This window comes from Microcebus murinus, chromosome 2 (genome assembly GCF_040939455.1).
Source record: "Microcebus murinus isolate Inina chromosome 2, M.murinus_Inina_mat1.0, whole genome shotgun sequence".
In the NCBI taxonomy this organism is placed as follows: domain Eukaryota; kingdom Metazoa; phylum Chordata; class Mammalia; order Primates; family Cheirogaleidae; genus Microcebus; species Microcebus murinus.
In genome coordinates this window covers 16,200,352-16,219,691 of record NC_134105.1, presented here as the reverse complement: position 1 = coordinate 16,219,691, position 19,340 = coordinate 16,200,352, and positions in this window count along the sequence as shown.

The window sequence follows — 19,340 nt, the reverse complement described above, 5'->3', positions numbered from 1 at the left end:
GAATGTCTACTCCTTGAGATCAAGGATTTAATCTCTCTTTCACTGCTGTGACCTCGGAGCTGAGGACAGTGGCCTGCACACAGCAGGCGCGCAGCACGTTTTGTTCTTTAGGTGCGTGAATATGCTTGTGGGGGTCGCCGTGAGCCAGTCATGGGCACTGTCTGCCCCCAGTGCTCTCGCGTGTACAGTGAGGCCCCTCACCTGCGTGGGCCCATCCACCTCTGACATTGTCTCTAAGTCTCTTATTGTTTGGAATTGTAGAAGTCCAGATAAAAGATTTGGCAATAGATGCAAAAAAAAAGATCAAAAAAGACTTTTCTGAAGATAGTAGAGGAAGGGTTTGAGCCCCAGGTGACTCGGGCGTGAGTGTTGGAGGGAGGCTGGAATAGGGAGAGCGGAGTCCACGTGCTGTACCCTAACCCTCTACCTGCTGAACAATCTTAGACAAAGGAATTGGCCTCTGGAAGCCTCAGTTTCCTCTTCTGTAAATAGCTATGGTTGCCCACGCCCTGCTTACTTTGCAGGGTTTCAGGGAGGATCAAACAAGATACACTAAATGGGTTAGGAGTTTACGAACAAGTATACGGTAAAAACAACCAAACAAAAACATTTGACAAATCTTTACCGAGTGTCTGGGGGCCAGACACAGCTCTGGGGCCTGAGGGTGCCGTGGGGAGTGACCTTGGCCTTCAAGGAGGAGGGTAACACACAGACAGGTGGCCAGAGGGAGGGAGGCGTGCACAGAGCAGGTCTGGCGTCCCCTGAGAGCCTCGCCTGCGTGGTGGGTCGGGGGAGGGCGTCCCTGGGGAAGTGCCGTCTGGACAGAAGGTGCGGAAGAAGCAGGAGTTAAGTAGGGGAAGGGAGACGAGGGCTGGGAAGGGTGTTCCAGGTGGCGGATACGGTTCATGCAAAGGCCTGAGATGGGAAGGAACACGGAGAGGCAAAGATAGCTGGTTTGGCTGCAGAGGTTGAGGGGGAACAGCTCAGAGGAGCTGGCGAGGTCTGCAGGGACGAGATCCTGCCAGGCCTCAGAGGGCAGGGGAAGATTCTGTCCTAACGGGGGTGTGACCCCCGAAGGTCTTCTGTGGGGTACGGTGGAGGTAATGACCTAACCCAATTTGTATTTTGAAAAAGGCAACTCTGGCTGTTGTGGGGACAGAAGACTGGAGGGCAGCAAGGTGGATGTGGGCAGACAGCTCAGAGACTACTGCACTCGTCCTAGCAAAAGCCAGTGATGCTGAAATGGGATAGAACTTGCACACGCTACGTTCAAGAGGGTGATTTCTGAGGGACTGATTGGCAATCTGTAGCAAAATGGCAAATGTATAGACACCTCAATAGAGCGGCTCTGCTTCTACGAATCAATCCTACAGAAATGCTGGACAAAAGCTCAAAGATCTGTGTACAAGATGTTCGTGTATCATTGTTTAAAATAGTAAAAATTAGGAGCAAAAAAAAAATGTACATTAACGAGGGGCTTATTAAATGACTTTGACAGAACCACACAGTGGAACACTATGCAGCTGATAAAACAATGAATTAAATTCACGTGCACTGAGGGAGAAAAACAGACATGACACGTTGCCTGGCGAGAAAACAGACTATAGAGCTGCATGAACATTATCAAGCCATTTATTAATATTTTTAAAATATACATCCTCCTTGTGCTTCTGTGTACATTAAAAGGCTGGAAGACTGCACCCTGCTATAACCAGTGGCAATCTCTGGAGTAAAAGAATACATAAACACTTCCACTTTCTCTGTATTGTTTGAATTATTTTTTTTACAGTAGACATGTATTTTTCAGAAAAACAGATATTTCTTTTAAAATATTAGATGCTATAACTAAGATGTGATTTAGTCTGTTTAGGCTGCTACAACAAAGTGCCATAAACCAGGCGGCTTATAAACAACAGAAATTTATACCTGACGGTTCTGGAGGCTGGGAAGTCCAAGACCGAGGAGCCGGCAGGTTCAGCGTCTGGGGAGGACCCGGCTTTCTGGTTTATAGATGGTGCCTTCTCCCTGTGTCCTCATGTGGTGGAAGGGACAAGAGAGTTCTCTGGGGCCTCTTTTATGAGGGCACTAATCCCATTCATAAGGATTAAACCCTCATGACCTAATCGCCTTCAAATGCCCCTCACCTCCTAATATCATCACCTTGGTAACTGGGTTTCCACATATGAATTCTGGGGGGACGTGAGCATTCAGACCACGGCAAGATGGCTTCATCCATCAACCAACCGCTACCACCACTACCCCACCAGCCTTCCACCCCCTCCTCCATAACCATCGCCACCTCCTTCACCCAAGCAACAATCGGGACAGCAGAGTGCCTATGAGCACAGATTTTAGAACAACACTGTCTAATAGAAATTCTATATGAGCCACATACATAATTTTAAATTTTCTTATAGTCACATCAAAAAGTAAAAAGGCAGGAGTGAAATTAATTTTAATAATATATTTCATTGAACTCAAGATATCACTAATATTTTTACCATGTAATTAACACAAAAATACTAATGTGCTATTTTACATTGTTCTCATCATACCAAGTGTTCAAAACCTGGTGTGAATGACACACTTACAGCACATCTCAAGACATTTCCAATGCTCGATGGCCACCATGCTGGCTGTGTGTCTGTGGACAAGTTTCTTAACCCCTCTGGACTCAACTTTAGTTGGGAATGAGAGCAGAGTTGTTGGGAGGCTAAAATGAGCTAACGTGTGCACAGTGTTTACTCCAGTGCCAGGCACATAGGCGGTGCTTTCTAGTGTTAGCTGCTGTTATTCTTCCAGAAACCTGGAAAATTTCAGAAGTTCTGGCTTTGCAGGGGGAAACCATCCAAAGAGAGGGAGTACCGTAAGGGCTGGTGTAGCCAGAGGGGCTTCGGAAGTCATGCAGGAGAAGGGAATCTGGCCAGACCTTGCAGCTCAGGCAGCACTTGCAAGGAAAAGGAAAGTGGAGACTGCTTTGTGGAGGGGGTGGAGGGAGCAGGGGTGGGGTAGACACTTGTCTGGTTAAGAGAGAGGGTGTTGGTTGAGGAGAGAGGGAGGAAATGGGCAGGGACAGATAATGGGGGCGAGTCCTAAAAGCAGGGACCCCGGCAATCATGTCCTCCAGCACGCCCCTCTGACACATGGGAACGCCGAGGCCCGGCAGGGAAAGTGACTTGCCCAGGGAGCCAGCCACACGTGCTGCCCCTTGTTCACCGACCGAGCACCGAGTCCACCTAGCCCTCTGCCTCTGAGCAAGGTGAGAGGGGCAGGCATGCTTCTCTCCATGCAGAAGAAACCTGTTGGTCCCACAGGCCCATCCCAGGGTCTGAACAGCCCCAGAGAATTGTAAATATTCCTTAAATGGAAACCAAATCTCTCTTGCTGCAGTTAATAATGAATGCACCTCTTTGCAAGGTGGGCAAAGAAACAGGCCTCCAGGCTGCAAGGACCCCCGCTGGACCAGGGGAAGGCAGGAGTTTATGCCAAGGATTCAGTTGCCTCCATTCCCTGGTCAGTAATTAACCGAGTCAGCAATAAACATACTGGGGCCATTAGCTGGGAGCATGCTATGCACACATAACTTCTCCGGGGATCACCCAAAATGTTTGCTCCAGAGAGTGTGCAGCAAGTCTGGACAGCCTGGCCCCCTCCCCAGGTGACTGGTCTTGAGACAGGTGCTACCCTGGAAAGAGGACCCATGGCCACCCATTGCAAAAGCCATCCACAAGGACTGTTGCCTGCTTTTGTCATTTGGAATAAGCTATTCCTAATTTTCTGTCCAGTGCACGTTCTTTCCAGAGTCCTTCTCACAATGGGCATAGGCCATTTAAAAAATTGTTTTTGTCAATGAAATCACAAAACAAATAATATTTGTTATAAACAACACAAATAATTTTATGATTAATTATTACTATTAATTTACTTTTAACTTGATTATGATTCACTCTTTCAGATGGTCTATGAGTCTTTTAAAGAGCTCTCTTAGTTCACTATAATGACTCAGCTCTGGTGGAGACCAAACCAGGAGCTCTGTACGTGTGACTGGCTAGTGCAAGGCACATCCACGTTCTTACTGGGCAGCCCGCACAGGATCAGAACACTGCTGAGTTCTAACTGGACAAACAGCTGGGGATCTGAATATTGACACATTCTGATTGGGTAACAGCTAAGGATTAGGAAATTGTTGGGTTCTGATTGGCTGATAAGTAGAGACCAGGACATTGCCGAGCTTTAATTGGATGACCCATACAGGAACAGTCCACTGCTAAATTCTGATTGGCTAAATGTACTTGTGTCCAGGTATCGCAGTATCAGTTCCTGAGGTATCCGTGCATGATGGCATATTGCAGAAACCAATCTAACAGCAACTTCAAGCTGCTCATGGTTATATTTCTTATGACATGTGCCAGTTTTGTTGCCCTAATTAATATCTAACAAGGTCTAGAAAGATGGATGTAGCAGGTGGAAAGTCCCAAATCTATATTGTCTTCCTCAAAGAAATAGCCCACAATTTTGTTGATAATTAACCAAACTGTCCTTTCTGATAAGAGCTCCCATTTGTAGGGCTATTACCACATGCCAGGGGCTGTGTCACATGCATTATCTCATTTAATCCTGCAAACCTGGGAAGGCCCGAAGCTTGCCCACAGGCACTTGGCTAGGGAGAATCTGAGTTGGGATTTGCATTCAGATCTGCCTGATTTTAAAATCCACATTCTGATCTTTACTTGGAGCTGATCCTCAGTCTGCAGTGACCAGAAGGCAGGAGGGGTGTTTACTGTGGTCCAGTCAGGGCCAGCACTCAGCCCCGGTGCAGCCACAAAGTGGCAGACACTGGAACACTTCCAAACGGCTGGCACACGGTTGCTGTCTCTCAACACCCTCCTTAATTCTCCAGCAATACTGTCCTCTACCCTCCCCACAATCCAGCGAGAAAAGGGCTACTGCCCAGCCCATTAGTCTCTAATACATTGGTCAGTGTCTGTGCCATGTGGGCTAATAAATATTTTGAATATCACTCTACATAATTCAGGATCTACAGCTTGGCAGGTTATGGTAAATTAACCCACCCAAATGACTAGATAGTCTTCCTTCCTTCTAGAGAAATACTCATCAAAACCAGTTGTTTTGAGAATTTGCCGATATCTAGCACATAAAGTCTGACTTAGAGTAAGCCCTCAGTCCACGGAAGTGTGTTGTGTTATTCTAAGTCATTGCTAAGGTAGGTCTGCCCTTTCTGGAATATTCTGTATCCCAGCATGTCTCAAAAGGTGCTCAGTAACACACTAGAGCCGAGAGATGCTCCACTATAAAAATGTTTTGAGGTCAGGTGAATTTGGGGAACTGCAGATGCTTGGAGATGTCAACGTGCATTAACTATTAAAGGATCTGAGAAGAGCTTCAGTGAAGACATCGGATGAGCATCATTTAATCTCTAAATGCTGTGGTCCCCAATCTATCTGACCACAGGACTCTCTTGTCCTGGTAGGACAGATAGGAGGACGGGCAAACATTAGTAGGCATCCTCCACAGTTCACTTTGGAAACACCTGTTCCTAGCCCAAACCAAAATAGGAGTATCAAGTAAGTAATGGGTGCATGGGTGCACGCGCGCGCGCGCGTGTGTGTGTGTGTGTGTGTGTTTCATCTGCAAACTGGTTCTGAGGGCCATTTCCAAAGAGGGACTCAGCTGTCGTGTGTCAGCTCACGTGTGTGAGTTACCACCTCCTCCCCTCACAGGGGACTCGATGAAGCCAGGCAGTGCGGGTGGAGTCCACCGAGAAGGCTTCCTGCAGGGAGGGAGTGTGGAGCCAGCTAAAGAGCAGGGGTGGGGCCCGGGTGGGCAGAAAGGAGGGTGGAGGTGAAAATGCCACACCCCTGGGACACTTGGCACCTTCCAAACATGCCATGCCCTGTCAAAGCCAGCTGTTGGCTTTCCGCCCTGGCCTCCAGCTCTCCTTCTCCTTCCTTCCCCGCCCCCCCCCCCCCCAGCTCTAGAACCATCTCCTGAGTCGGCTCTGGGCTTCCTGCTGGAGGGTCAGACCCCTTCCTGCTCAGGTAAAGGCAGGCCAGCTTTGGGACTCTGGGGTCCCCTCCTGCCTTTGTCTGGGGCAAGGACTGGGACTCACTGCCAATGCACAGGCCAAAAGGAACAGAGTGTGAGGACGAGTCTCTGTTTGCCCAGCCCTGGGGTTGACCCTGAGACCCAGCCCTCGCACCCACAGCCACTTCCCCATAAGGTGCACGGGGCTGAGGGAGGTTGCTCCAGGAGTGGGGACCAAGCAGACTCAGGCTGCAGGTAGGACCCACAGGATGCCCAGGAGCCAGGTGGGGGACTGAGAGGTGAGCCAGGAGCAGCAGGGGGTGGGGAGGCCCGGTGAGCCCAGGCGCCGGGCGGGCTCCTCCACCCCAGCCAGGGAGCGGTCTGGATGCCTCCCTCCCTCTCAGCTGACAGGGCAGGGCCAGGCGAGCGTGCAGGGACCTGGAACCGAAACTCGGCAAAGAGTGCGCACCCCAGGGACCCTCACCCTGCAGGCCTCCAGCTGCCCTGGAGCCTGCTCCGCCCCAGGGCTGTGCCTCCCAGAAAGGGGCTGATGGGGAAGGCACAAAGCAATGGGTCTGGGGTCTGTTTACTGAGTATCTGCTGTTTTGGGCCCTGAGCTTCGTTCTAGAAATACCCTGGGGACCCAAACCAGAGGTGGCTTCTTGCAGGCTGTGTGGCCTCGGCCAAGTCTCTCCACCTCCCGGAGCCTCAGCTGCCTCGTCTGTAATGAGGGCCCCTGACTCTCCGCTGGCTGGGTTGCTCCGAGGATTAACTGGCCTAAGCCTGCTCTGTAAGGTGTGCGACACCCTGCAAAGAGTAGGCACTCGGTAAGGGTGATTACAGAGATGACAGGTGCTGTGCGGAACAAAGCTCCCGTCGCAGAAGGCTGCTGTGCCCGGGTCTGCCCTCGGCCTGTTTCTAGACCTCTGGATGACCTGCCCATCTCTGGGCCTCAGTTCCCTCCCCACTGAATTGGGGTACCAGTGCTGTGCTAGCCACTTCCTAGGATCAGATGACAAAGACTTTGCACCCATTAAAAAGAGCTCCCCTGGGGCAGAGAGGGACAGGCACAGCACTGATTTTCAAACTACAGGTCACTACCCGTGTGAGTCTTGAAAGCCACATGAAGCCAGAATTTTTTTTAATCAACTAGAGAAAACAATAGCAGAGAGCATTGCACACAGTAAGGACATGTTTTTACTTCATACAGTTTTTATTCTAGTTAAATCTTGACATATGTGTGTTTCCTAAGTCATGATGCAAAACACATTTCTGACTGTGAGGGGGACAGCTAAGAACACAAGCTCTGGGATCAGATGAGTTTGGAGTCGGAGAACCTGACTCTGCCCCTTACTAATGGAGTGACATCGGGCAAGATACTTTAGCTTTCTGTGCCTCAGTTTCCCCTGATAGATATAACACCTACCTCACTCATTAGGGCTGTTGGGAGGATTAAACCAAGTGCCTAGAACAGTATCCAGCACAAGGCTCAGCGAGTGTCACCACAAGACCTCAGAGGAGGTGGCCTCTGTGCGTGGGGCAGGAGTCTGCAGCCCCCTCCCCGGGGAATAAGGCTGTTCTGGCCCCGCCCCCCACCCCTGGTTTTGCAGACGAGAAGAGTAAGGCCCTGAAACCGGAAGTGACTTGTCCAGTTGCTGAGAAAATGGGCTGGAGCTTTTGCCTCCCAGGCAGGGCTCTTCCATCTCTTCCTGCCTCTGGGGGTCGAGAGAGTATTTGACTCTGTGGCGTTCTCATCTGTAAAATGGGGACAGCTGACCTCGTGGGGTTGCCTGAATGGGATCCTGCGTGCCAAGCGCCTAGCACAGTGCCTGGCACAGAGTGAGTCTAAATAAATGCTAGCTGGGTTTTCTCACGATACACCGTTCAGCTAAAAAGGCAGGTTATAAAACAACCCGTACGGTACGAGCTCGTTTTGTAGAGGAAACTAGAAGGCGTGTGGCCCGTGCACCGAGAGAGGAGTTCGCAGTGATTGTTTCCAGGTGGTGGGGCTGCAGGTACGCCTGCGCTTTTTGTTCGTTAAGGCTACAGTTTCTAGTTCGAACTATTCTACGGCTCGTGTGTATTGCTTTTACATGAAGGAAAAAAAGAGATATTTTTATCAACATAAATAAGAACTCCCACCCACCTGGGCTGACTCATGCGACGTCCCTAGGCCAGTGCGTGGGCTGGCCCCACGCCGCCTCCCACCGAAAACCACCAGGTGTGTCATTGCGGTTTGGGGCCCCAGAACACCGAGAAGCAGCCTGCTTTTCATTTTCTTCTTCTTGTTTGTTCACAGTGACAGCTGATGACCTGCTGGTGGCATTCTGTATAACAAACACATGCCAGAGATTGCAGATTTCATATATGGGGGAGGGGGTGGCAAAAGCATGCTGGGGGTCACCGAGCAGTAAGTCCCGGCCTCTCTTTTATACAAAACCTGGGCTGGGAGTGGAGAGAGAGAAAGCTTGGGGACAGACAGTCCCTAGGCTTTGGACGCCAAACCGAGAGGGAGAATGAAGGGACGGGGCACCTGGCAGGCGGGGTGGGCCGGGCAGGAGGGCATGGGGAAGGGGAGGAGGTGGCTCAGAGGCTGCTCCCTCCGCCGACTGGCCCCCTTCCAGGGCCTTCCCATGAGGTCGCCTCATCCTAACAGGTGTGTGTGTGGGCACCTGTGCACTGGAGGTGACAGAGGAGGCAGGACAGAGATGATATTTGGCCAAGAAAGGGGGATTGGGGCCGTAGAGGGCTGGGGAGCCCACGTGGAACGGTGGGTGTGGGGAAAGATGGATCCAAGATGGACCCTTCCGAAAAGTCATACGCTTGTGTGAGGCTGTGGCTTCCTGGGTCTCCACAGGCATCCAGAAATCTGTCCCCTGACCAGCACCCTTGTCGCCTAGCCTCGATCGCAGAGGATAGGTATCCTGTGACAGACGGTACTGCCCTCACCCAACTGAACGTTGTCCCGTGCTCGTCCATCTTGGCCCAGCCTGTGCTGGGAAAGACGGCGCCCGGTGCGTGCCAGACGATGATGAGTGTGGTCTGAGTGGCGACTGACTCACCTGTGCCTGCGGCTCAGGAGACCCACCTCCAGGTTCCCCTCCAGCCCGCCCGTGACCCACTTGGCACAGCGTGGAGCAGGTGCCTGCCTTTGGTTCCGTCCGCACAGCAGGGCTAGTGGTGCCCACCTGCGTCTCCGAAGAGGAGGACTGCAGCAAGGGCCTCTGCAGAGCTGAGGGGAAGAGAGGGGACGCAGGACACCTACTCCAAAGGGCACGGCCTGCAAGGGGAAGGCTGTCCCACGTGCCTCGTTGCTTTGGGGAAAGCAGCAGCAGCTGGGAGGCTGGACAGGAAGGAGAGGTTGGCCGGGGGCCTGGGGCTGCCTGATTCAGTGGCTTGGCGTGAGTCTGCAAGCAGGAGGAGGCCAGGAACCGGATCGGGGACGAGAGGACCAGACCCAGTGAAGGACGCTGAGACACTTATTTGGGAGGAGTCAGGAGCTCAGTTGACTGTACCAGGAAGAAGGGTCGGGCTGCAGCCAGGACAATCAGCAGGGGACATTGCTGCAGGGAAAACTGCTCCCCGCTTCCTGGACCTCTGCCGGCAAGACAGAATAAATGTCAATAGCGCCTCCTGCTGGACAGCCCTGACGTTACAGTGTCTGTCAGGCCAGAAACAGCAAGAGGGATAGATTCTAGAATGTTCAAGCTGGAATAACACAGTTCAGAAACAACAACAACTGCTACTGCTGCTGCTGCTTTTATTGATTAAGTGTTTACTGTGTCCTGGGCAATGTGCTAAGTATTATATCTTCTTGGGTGATCTCATTTAATCTTCACAACAGCCCTATGAGATAGGAACTATTATTAATCACATTTTTTAGTTGAGGAAACGGAGGGAGGGAGGATTGGTTGGTAGCATGACAAGCTTTCCAGACCAGGTTTCTCTGACTTGGAAGCCCACGATGTTAAGTACGTTCTTGGGCTTCCCATCACATCCGAGGTGAAGGAGAGCTTTCCTCTTTGTATTGTTTTACTTGATTGATAGAGGCTGCCTAGAGGTCTGAGTTGAGAGGATCTTGAGTGCTGTGATGAACTGGTGATGTCTGCCAAGGGTCCTGGAATGGATGTGGCCATATGTCTGTCAGCTACATTTTCATCTCTGATCTAGTCCAATTTATTGTCTATTGTGATGTTTATGGGATCCTGAAAAAGGATCATGGCTCAGTCCTCTGACTTCCATTTTCACACATTCACTCAGTGACCTAAAAGGCATCTCACATTTGTGAGCTCCTGGGTTGCACATCCAAACCCATCCTCCCGCCATCTTCCCCACTACATAAATGGTATCACTGGTCTCCATTGGCTCAAGACAAAACCTTCGTATCATCCTTGACCCTCTTTTCCTCCAATCTTTCAATGAATCTCATGGGTCCTACCTCTGAAATATATCCAGAATCCAACCGCTTCTTACCTTTGTCCTCCCTGGACTAATGTAACAGCCACCAAACCAGTCTTACTCCCTGTTCCCTTGCCCCCTGCAGTCTCAACACAGCGGACATCCTTAGTCTTCTCAGTTTTTCAAAGCCCTTTTGCATGGGTTATACACACACACACACACACACACACAGAGTAAAGCAGAGCAGGAAACTGTCACTCCCATTTGACAGATGAGAAAAATTGAGAGTCAGAATTGTGATGCAATTGGCCCAATGACACACGACGGTGAAGCTGCAGTCAGTCCCAGGGTCTTACCGAGACCCTTTGCTATCTTGGACATGCCCCTCTGACTCCAAGAGCTTCCTATGGGCACCTCTGAGGGCTGCCTGAGAGGCTGCAGGAGGTCAGGTACAGAGAATGTCAAGGAAGCTGGAAAGAGTCTTCTGTATGCTTTGGAGGGCTCCATTCCAAGGGTGGAAAAATGAATGTCTTGGGCCCATGCATACTCTAGCAGTCTGGGTCACTGTCCTTTGGCATGTGGTGCCCCCTGGTGTTCACTCTTAGAAAATACAGCTGAGTGTCTAAGCAAGGTATGGAGAGAGGGCGGGGCTTTTGAGGAGAGGGGCGGGGCTTTTGGAGAGAGGGGCGGGGCTTTCACTGCACAGGAGGTGCCTGGGGGCTCTTCTGACCGACATCTCAAAGGAGTTCCCTCCCAGCAGGGCTCTTTCGTACCTTAGAGACCAGGTCGATGAGGTCCACATTGCTCCTTTCAGAGGTTTACCAATCCACACCTGCTAATGGTAACCCAATTGGTGCAGCAGTCATCTTAAAAAAATCAAAATTTCAAAAAAAAAAATTCAAATGACATGTTCATGATATAATGCAAAATGACAAATTAGTACTAAATATGCATATAAAATACTACCTGGCCGGGCGCGGTGGCTCACGCCTGTAATCCTAGCACTCTGGGAGGCCGAGGCGGGTGTATTGCTCGAGGTCAGGAGTTCAAACCAGCTTGAGCAAGAGTGAGACCCCTTCTCTACTATAAATAGAAAGAAATTAATTGGCCAACTAATATGTACAGAAAAAATTAGCCGGGCATGGTGGAGCATGCCTGTAGTCCCAGCTACTCGGGAGGCTGAGGCAGGAGGATTGCTTGAGCCCAGGAGTTTGAGGTTGCTGTGACCTAGGCTGACGCCACAGCACTCACTCTAGCCTGGGCAACAAAGCGAGACTCTGTCTCAAAAAATAAAATAAAATACTATCTACTTAGAAAATATGCCCACAGGTGGCAGCAACGAGTCTCTCTGTGGAGAGGGAGTATGTTTTTATCCTTTATAATTTTCTATGTTTTCCAAATTTTCTGCACTGTGCATGTTTCACTTTTCTAAAGTAAAGTTTGGTAAAGGCAAAAGTAAGAATATGACCCTTTCCGTCTGTTTTCTTGTCCTTGTTGCCTGTGTCTGCTGCTCAGATTGTCCTCTCTGGAGCACTGTTTCGTGAGCAAGGGTTGAGTTAAAGATTTGGTGGGAACATGTGGGCATTTTACCCCTGCATGCATTTCAGAGTCCAGGAAGGGAGTGGAGGAGATTAACAGATTCCTTGGCGAAGGGGAAACCTTTGCTCTCAGAGACAGGGAACAGGGGACCCAAAAGAAAGCACAGGACCAAGATGCTTGGGCAGAGAGGGTAATACGGGGTGCAGAGAGATCATGTATGTGAGCATGCCCAGGACCACTGAGGTGACTGGTTGTGCCCAAGGTCACGCAGCAGATGGGGTGATGGTGTTCAGGTCACCTGACGCCAGTTCCTGAGTTCTTCCCCTACTCCAGCAAGCTGGTAGTTCCAGAAAACTCCCTTGGAAGTGCAAATTAGCACAACAGCAAGAAACCTCCATTGGCAAAACATTTTAAATTTGAAGAGATCAAAAGTTGACAAGGATGGGGCCTGGTATGGTGGGTGGCTCACAACTGTAATCCTAGCACTTTGGGAGGCTGAGGAGGCAGGAGAATTGCTTGGCCTTAGGAGTTCGAGACCAGCCAGAGAAAGAGTGAAACCCCGTCTCTACAAAAAACAGAAAAATTAACCAGGCATGGTGGTGTGCACCCGCAGTCCCAGCTACTCAGGAGGCCTAGGCAGGAGGATCACTTGAGGCCAGGAGTTGGAGTTTGCAGTGAACTATGATGACACCACTGCACTCTAGCCAGGGTGACAGAGAGAGACCCTGTCTCAAAAAAAAAAAAAAAAAAAAAAGAAAAAAAGAAAAGAAAAGAAAGAAAGAGTTGACAAGGATGTTGTGAAAAGAATATTCTCATGTGTTCTACTGGTAGGAATTAAATTGGTTCAGCCATCCTGGAGAGCAATTTGCAATATTCATTAAATTTTAAAATGCACACACCCTGCGACCCAGAAGATATATTATCTGCCCCAGAGATACACATGCTCAAGTTCACATAGGCTGAATACAAAGGCAATTATTGGGATGTTTTGTCATCATAAAAAACTGAAAACATTCTAAATATCCATCAACTGGAGAATAGTTAAATAAAATATGTCACACACACGAACCACAGAATACCTTACACAGCGAAATAAGCAGTCTCCATGTACTGATGTGGAAAGTTTAATTGAAGCCAGAAGCAGGTTCCAGACTGATAGAGCATGACTCAATTCATATAAAAACCACACATGGAGACCTACAATAGCATATATTTTCTAGGGACCCATAGACAAAGATTTGGAAAAATCTGCCTCACACAGGTAACTTTGGGCAGGGTGAGGAGAAAGAATTGGGGAATGGTGAATCAGTGCTGTTTTACTGTGTTATAAGGAAAATGTATTTGCCTATTGCTTGTGTTATTAAAAATTCATTATTAGAAAGATAAAGATAAAAGGAAGAGAAAGAACAAATTTACAAAAGAGAGGAGGCTCCCAGGAGGATGTAGCCCACAGAGGACTAGTGGCGGACAGGAGCAGAGACCCCACTGACATGCAGAAGCTTCCAGCTGTGACTCTGGGCTCCGGGCTGCAGGCACTGCCTCTGTTTTCCCAGAAGGACCGAGTGGGCCGCTGGGCTGGGGCAGGGTCTCGGCACACAGCGGTGTCTGTCCCAGCAGGCTTGGTATGCCTGGGACCCGCTGTCCTGGGACTTCCCCAGGCGTGGAAGAAGCAGATAAAGGCAGGTTTCGAAAGAGCCTGGCTGCCTTACAGGAAAGGGAGGGGAGGCTTTCGGAGAAGGACGGCCAGCCCTTCCCCTCCTCTCCCACTCCCTCTGCATCCCTGCCTGATCCCACAGGCAGCGCGATGCTCGGGAGTCCTCCACCCCAGGGCCTGGAGGGAGTGTCCCACCCCACCCACCGCACTGCACTGCAGGGGAGACGGAGGCCAGAAGCTAAGAAGGAAGGGGCCTTGCCCAAGGTCAAGGGCTGAACCAAGTTCTGAAATCAAGGGCTCTTTCCCAGGCTGTCATATGCTGGTGGGCTCACATCCCAGTTCCACCTCCCTCAAACTCTGTGCCCTTAGGAGCCTCCCCTTTAGGCAAAGTATAATTCACATCCCTCATATAAAATTCACCATTTTAAGTGTACAGTTTTTAATATATTCACAAAGGCATGCAACCATCACTACTAATTTGAGAACATTTTTATCGCCTGGAAAAGAAACTCCATGCTCACTAGCATTCCCCTTCCAATCACAGTTGACTCTTGAACAACACAGTTTGTGAACTTGGAGGGTCTACTTAGGTGCAGATTTTCTTTCGCCTCTTCCACCCTGAGATAGCAAGACCAACCCCTTCTCTTCCTCCACCTAATCAACATGAAGACAGGAGGATAATGACCTTTATGATGATCCACTTCTACTTAATGAATGGTAAGTATAATATATTTTCTCTTTCTTATGATTTTCTTAATTACATTTTCTCTTCTCTAGCTTACTTTATTGTCAAAATACAGTGTGTAATACATATAACATACCAAATATGCCTTAATCGCCTGTGTATGTAATCGCCTGTGTATGTAATCATTAAGGCTTCCAGTCAACAGTAGGCTATTAGTAGCTAAGCTTGGGGGAAGTCAAAGTTATATGTGAATTTTCAACTGCCCAGAGGAGTCATTACCCCTAACCCCTGTGTGGTTCAAGAGTCAACTGTACTTAGTAGTATCTCCATAGATTTGCCTATTCTGGAATTTTGTATAAATAAAATCATACAATATGTGGCCTTTTGTGTCTGGCTTCTTTGACTTGGCATAATGTTTTTTTAAAGTTCATACAGAATGTAGTGTACATCAGCACTCCATTCCTTTTCATTGCTGAATAGTATTCCATTGCATGGATATACAACAATTTGTTTATCTACTCATCAGTCAATGGAAAGTTGAGTTGCTTCCACTTCTCAGCTATATGAATAATGTTGCTAAGAACATTCAAATATAGTTTTTGAGTTGAACATATATTTTTAATTCTCTTTATTATATACCTAGGAATGGAATTGCTGGGTCATATGATAATTCTACATTTAACATTTTGAGAAACTGCGAAGTTGTTTTCTACAGCAGATGCACCATCTTACGTTCCCATTAGGTATGTTTCTTAAGCCCTCTGAACCTCATCTTCCCATTGGCAAAGCATCAATATTGATATTTACCTTATAGACTGGCTACAAGAATTAGATGAGATAAAATCAGGAAAGCAGTTAGCACATAGTAGGTGCTCAATAAATGGAAGTGATGATTATAATTAGAGAATCTATAACATTATGAACCTGTTCTTTTCAGTTCCCTTTGAATCTGAATGAGCACCTATTCTTCATTCTCCCCACTTGTTTACCTACTTCTTGAATTTCCCTAGGTGATTGTTTCAATTGAGATTACTCTGGAGCAAAATTCCTGCCACCTACACATGTGGGCACACGCGTGCACACACACACACACACACACACACACACACACACACACACACCATTTAATAGGGACCTAAGTAAGCTCGAGCTAAATGGAAAGGTAAAACTATCCTCCACCCTCATCATGCATGGTATGTTAGAGCTGGAATCGAATACTACAGTGGTTCTCAAAGTGGGGAACCCAGACTGGCAGCACCATCATCACCAGCATCACCTGGGAACCGGTTAAAATGCAAATCCTCAGGCCCCACCCCAGAACAAATGGAATCAGGGACGCTGGAGATGAGCCCTAGCAACCTGTGTCTTAACAAGCCCTCCAAGCGATTCTAATGCACACTAAAGCACCCAAATGACAGATGAGAAAACCGAGGCCCAGAGAAAGGATCTAACTTGCTCAAGGCCCCAGAGTGATAAAGAATGGGATCTCTGGAATCGTGTGGTCCTGGATGCACATTCCGGCTTCCCTACTTCCAACTGTGTGACGTTGGACATGACCCTTAACCTCCTTCACTTCAGCATCTTCATCTGTAAAATGGGAACAGTGCACGCCTCCCTCCCAGGGAGGCCACTCCACTCCACGGGAGGCAGCGTGGAGGCTGGCGCGCGGGCCTCCTGGCTCCCAGGCTGGTGCTCTTCCTCCAGGCGGTCACCCCTGCACCGTCTCTACGATGGAGGATCCTGAGGCTCTTGACATCGCAAAGGCGGCGTGCAGAGAAGGACTCCAGAGAGAGAGCTGGAAGACCAGGGGAAGTTACAGGGAGGTAGGTCAGGGTCGGGGTGGCGTTCCTAACCAGAATTGTTCCAAACCAGAATCGGCAACCCCAAAAGGTACTGAGATCTCGCCAGCGGAAGAGTCCACGCAGCATCTGCATGCCTGTCTTTGCAGAGTGTTGAGGAAGGGAGACTTTCAGGTGTGGATGATTTCTGAGGTCTCCTCAAACGTAACCTGGTAGGTGACACATGCTGTTTGTGTCCACAGCATGTATTCCTTTGGGGGGAACCACCCTTGCTCCATTCCCTGTGGTTGGAAGGGCTGTCAATCATGCTGCTTTCTCACCCAGCTCCCCAGGAGGCGGGCATACTCCCCAGACTGGCCAACCAGAGTAGCCCATCCTTCTGACCGCACCGCTTGGTTCAGGGAATGGCATGTGACCCAAGCCAGGCCAATCAGAATCTTTTTCTGCTAGAGCCCTCCCACAGCCACATCCACCTTTAAATTTACCAATCTGGGGAGTTTACAGAATTCCTTTTATGCTGAAGCCACTTGGCATCTCTGCTCTTACAACTGATACAGTCTTGGCCTGGCGCGGTAGCTCACGCCTGTAATCCGAGCACTCTGGGAGAACGAGGCAGGAGGATCACTTGAGCTCAGCTAGTTCGAGACCAGCCTGAGCAAGAGTGAGACCCCCGTTTCTACCAAAAAGAAGAAAAAACCCCAGCTGGGCATGGTGGCGCATGCCTGTAGTCCCAGCTACTCAGGAGGCTGAGGCAGGAAGATCACTTGAGCCCAGGAGTTTGAGGTTGCTGTGAGCTAGGCTGATGCCATGGCACTCACTCTAGCCTGGGCAACAAAGTGAGACTCTGTCTAAAAAATAATAATAATAAAGTTTGAGACTAGGTTGAGATCGTTTCAGCCCCGAAACAGTTAACCATTCTCTCTACCAGGTAGAACTGGGTGGGGGTGGGTCATATTCGAGAGAGCTAGCTGCCCTGAGGGTCACTTTGGAGGGAACCAGCTACTAGATGGTTCCATTAGGCTTTCGCCGCTGTATGCAGGTCGGACTACCATTTGCACATCAGGACCACTACGGACCTCCACTGGAATTTCCTCTGGCTTTGCCCTGTCTGGGCATAGTTCACCATCTTTCGGGACCCAGCACGTGTGCTCATGTTCCATCTTCCCGGCCAGGGTGCGCCCTCTTCCCACCTGGGCGGGTGAGTGCACCAGCCTTCACCCTCTTTGCTCTTCAAGGCCTTCGGTGACTCACGCACGCGAGTAACGTGATGTGGTTTTGTTTACCCTGCTACACATTAATATTCTTAAACATTATTCTTGAGGTCAGTGGAGGACTAAAATGCCAGATATGGAGGGAAGTGTGACTGTGAGGTCATACTTTCAGAAGAGATATTGAGGTCTTTTAAGTACGAGTCACATGCCAAGTTCAACTCAGTAGAGATTTGGTGAGTGGCTACCATGAGGCAGCTAAGAGCCAGGAGTGGGGCTGAGTTGTCTGGGGCATGTGGAATTTTCTGAGCCCTGGACAGTGAAGGTTTGCTCACCCACTTTTCATTGAGCCCCTACTATGTGCCAGTCCCTAAGTGAATCTTTGTGGATGCATCCAAGAAGAAAGATTAAATGCACAAAAATTATTTCTATGAAATTGTGATTAAGTACTCCCAAACAGACTGCTATGGTTTGAATATGTCCCCCCAAAGCCACATGTTGGAAACTTGTTGGGAGGTGCGGTCCAATGGGAGGTGTCTGGGTCACAAGGGTTCTGCCCTAATGAGTGGATCAATGCCGTTATAAAAGGGCTTTCAGGAATGAGCTCTCTTCTACCCCTCTGTCATGCAAGAATATGACTTTCCTCCCTTCAGAGGAACAGCGTGTCATCTTAGAAGCAGAAAGACTGGGCCCTAACTTGCTAGCACCCTGATCTTGAGTTTTACAGCTTCCAGAACTGTGAGAAAGAAATTTCTGTTCTTTATAAATTATCCAGTCTGTGATATTCTGCTATAATAGCACAAAACAGACTAAGTCAGAGATATGCATGGGGAGTGGGAGTGAACAAAGTCTGGAGTTAAGAAAGGCTCCCTGAGGAAGTGATACAAACTGAGAATGGAAGCAAGAAGAGAAGCTGCTAGAAGACCCGGGGAAGATAAGTCTGGGAGGGGAATTCCCTGCACAGGGACCGGTGTTTGCAAAGGCCAGAGAGTGAGAGAAAGAAGGTGACCTGCAGGACTCTGTGTGGCTGGGCACAGAGAACTGGAGGGGAGCTTCAAAAGGTTGTAAAAGCCTTTGACTGCTCATAGAAGACCATGCACTTCATACTGTGGACCAGACACTTTTAACGTGAGCATCATAGGCTTCTGGGGCTTGGGATGTGGGTTGTTCTAAACATGGAAACGCTCATTTATGGTGCCACAGATGTGGGCTCCTCTAACGGTGAGGGGAGATGGGCTTCCTCCACCCCGTGGTGAGCTGGGGCCAGCTCGGACAGGCTCGGAGCCGATTGTGCACATGTCTTCCCAACTGTGTTCGGTGACCTCACGTTGCTAAGTTAAAGTGACCCACGGTGGGGTACTCACACCATGGAGGTTGGCAAACCCAACAAAGCAGGGCTTTCGCCACCCACAGCCAAGCCCCAGAGGTTGTTAAACATTTATCAGCACCACTGCTTCTACCTAATATTCCAACCCAAAGAGGAGGCTGGTTCTCCAGCACCCACCGTTCCACTCAGGAAAGTTTAGTGCTGTGATCTTTGCAAATCAGGAAGTGACTGAGACTGGGGAAGTTTATTTTCATTTGCCCTTAAGCATCTGGAGGCAGAAGTTTTAAAACCACGAGTCTGAGGACAGACTGCGGTCCAAATCCCCATGTTGTCACTATAATTAGCTGTGTGACCTAAGCAAACAATGTAATCCCTCTTGAGTTTCATCTGTTAAAAGAGGATATTAATGATATCCGCCTCATGGGGCTGTTGTGAAGATCAAACACTGTCATGTACGTAAGCTGCAGTGCCACTGTCTGACAAGGACTCAATAAATATTATTGCTATTGGCTGCTTTCAATAAAGAAGTATCAATAGAGATATATTTATTTTATTCCAGAATGGCTTTATTATCTCTATTTGAGATATATGAAAGCTATATGAGGATCTAGGTAGAGGCTAGGTCATGGTAACTGGCTAAGATGTTCTGACCTGCATCTATAGATGACTTATTTATTTATTTATT